Genomic DNA, 2,599 nt, shown 5'->3' on the forward strand with positions numbered 1-2,599 from the left:
GGGTGGAAGAAGAAAGAGGGAAGCACCTTAGACTAGGGGCCACCTCTCCTCACACTGCCACATTCACAACTCCAAGTTCCCAAATTCTAAATTCAAATCAGATTTCACAGAGTTGTATGTGTCAAAGCAGAATGATAGAACCCATTTTATTCAACAATTTTCCAGCTTGGTTTATAACTTTAAGATATTTAACATATGTTATATAAACCTCTAATTGTATGCTTGTCCTAGGCCCTGTAAATATTAGGGTGGCCTAGACAAGGGACCATAAGGACTTGGATCACCCAAGTACAGTGGTAGCTAATGTGGTCTGAAGACCAGAGGGCAGAATATTCTAGTGTGTATGATCTTAGAACGGTACAAATACCCCTAATACATTTTCTACCCCTAAACGTAAACATGACAAATCTTGAGTTTCTTTTTTCTTTTCTTCTTCTTCTTTTTTTTTTTTTTTTTGGTCTTTTGGGGCCACAGTGGCACATGGAGGTTCCCAGGCTAGGGGTTGAATCAGAGCTGTAGCTGCCGGCCTACACCACAGCCACAGCAACTTGGGATCTGAGCCACATCTGCAACCTACACCATAGCTCACAGCAATGCCAGATCCTTAACCCACTGAGCCAGGCCAGAGATCGAACCCATGTCCTCATGGATGCTAGTTGGGTTTGCCAACCCTTGAGCCACGACGGGAACTCCAACAAATCTTGAGTTTCTCACCTCTCTTGACCTAGGTGACTCAGAGCCAGATTTAACTTCATTTAGAGCAAAATAGGGCAGGGATTTTTGTCTTTCTTATTCACTGCTTTATCCCTAGCTCCTACAGCAGTGCCAGTACACTTTGTTGAATGAATGGATTCTTGCTTCCTGTGCTAAAGACCTAACTCACACCTGCCACATTGTATAATGCTCATGATTTTGTGTTGTCACATATTAGTGTCAGGTACTCATCTTTGCTAATTACCATGTGATACCTATTTGTATCTAAATTGTCAGATGAGCCTAGAACACCCTGTTTACTGAATTGTTTTGGCACCTTAGCACTGTCTGCTACAGCTAGACTACTAAGTACTTTTGCCTGCCAGGTTTCCTCACTTCTTTACTGCCGTAAGTCCTCATCTCATTTTTCTTATGGAGCCCCTATCTCTTAAAAATCCCAAGTTTCTTGGGCCCTGTACGTAGAACCAATTCTGTTTCAGAAACCACAGCCTTAGAATTCTAGATAATTTTCCATCTACATGTGACTTTTCTGCCCTCCATGACAGAGTTCTGTTCATTGGTCGTCCCCACATTTAAACATAGTACTGAATCTTCCTTTTTCTTTGCAGAATTTTTATGGTTTTATTTAACACAAATAAAACTTGCACATGAGCTGTCTATTCATTTTCTTCACTGTGCATCCTGGCACTGGGATTGGTGACTCATGGCCAGTGAGGCTATTCTTTCCATGGTGGCTTTGAGGTTCTTGGAGGAAACATGAGCCATCACAGCACAGTAAGATTTGCTGCACATCAGTAGCACTTCCAGCTTTTTGATGCTATAGACCAGAGACTTCTAGAAGCCACTAGACAGCATGTGTTTCATTTTCTTATTGCAGCTATGACCAATACTGGGCATCAAGATATGGCACTTGGATCTTCTCTGCATCCTATTGTCAATGTCTCTGGGTTTCTGCCAGTTATGCTTACTTTGACATATTAGATTTGTACTGGATGAACTTCTTGGTCTTCTTTTTGATGATCATGAACTTCATGAGGTATCTGAGAATAGTCATGATCCCAAGTTGCAGATGCCTGCCTCCTCCCCCAAATCTTTTATAATGGACATGCCTGCCCTTTACTTCTGAGGGACACGCTATTGCCATCCTTGAAAAGGTAGTCTGGAGCGAGGTGCAATCTGTGCCTTATTTGCAAGACATTCAGAAATAAGAGGGGCCCATGGAGAAATGTCTCAACTTTTAAGCTGAAGTGAGGCAGAGGTGGCAGCAGCATGAAGTTCACTTGCCTCTGCCCACCCCAACCTCAGAAACCTCCAAGGACAAGTAGTTTTTTCAGTGTTTCACAAGTACTCTGCTCCTTCCAGCTTCTACTTGTTTGGTGAGGCAATACTTCCTGCCTTGAATGCCTTTTCCTTATTTTTCTTACTATGTAAATATTATTCATCCCTCCAGATCAGATGCAAATTCCATCTTTCCCATAAAGTACTCCCTAACCAGTCCAACTTACCAGGATTCCTTCTTCTTCAGTGTTATAGAGTGATTATTATCTGTATCACTCACACTGACACTTAGAAAGTTACAATAATAACATCAACAACTACTGACATTTGTGCATCATTTTACCTTTTACAAAGTATTTTTACACAAACTATCCCCTTTGACTCTCATAGCAATCTGTGAGATGCATGAAGATAAATATTATTTTTAATTTGTATGTAAGGAAAAGCAGAAATTTAGAAATGTGCCAAGGAGGTCATCAGATTCAGCTTTAGTTCCCAGGCTCACAATGGGTGCACTATGCCAGTACTTCTTACTATTTAAACTCCTAAATGGATTTATGCCATCTAGTGTTAAGTCTGAGAGACTTGGTAGTTTCTCTCTGGTCAA

The 2,599-nt window shown here is 41.2% G+C and overlaps 1 pseudogene; it reads right to left on the reverse strand.

Moving 5' to 3' along the window:
• Positions 1 to 1,370: 1,370 nt before the first annotated feature.
• LOC125121167 (60S ribosomal protein L32-like) lies at positions 1,371 to 1,768 on the reverse strand (annotated as a pseudogene).
• Between the last annotated feature and the right edge of the window lie 831 nt (positions 1,769 to 2,599).

The sequence above is a fragment of the Phacochoerus africanus genome, chromosome 2 (genome assembly GCF_016906955.1).
Source record: "Phacochoerus africanus isolate WHEZ1 chromosome 2, ROS_Pafr_v1, whole genome shotgun sequence".
In the NCBI taxonomy this organism is placed as follows: Eukaryota; Metazoa; Chordata; class Mammalia; order Artiodactyla; family Suidae; genus Phacochoerus; species Phacochoerus africanus.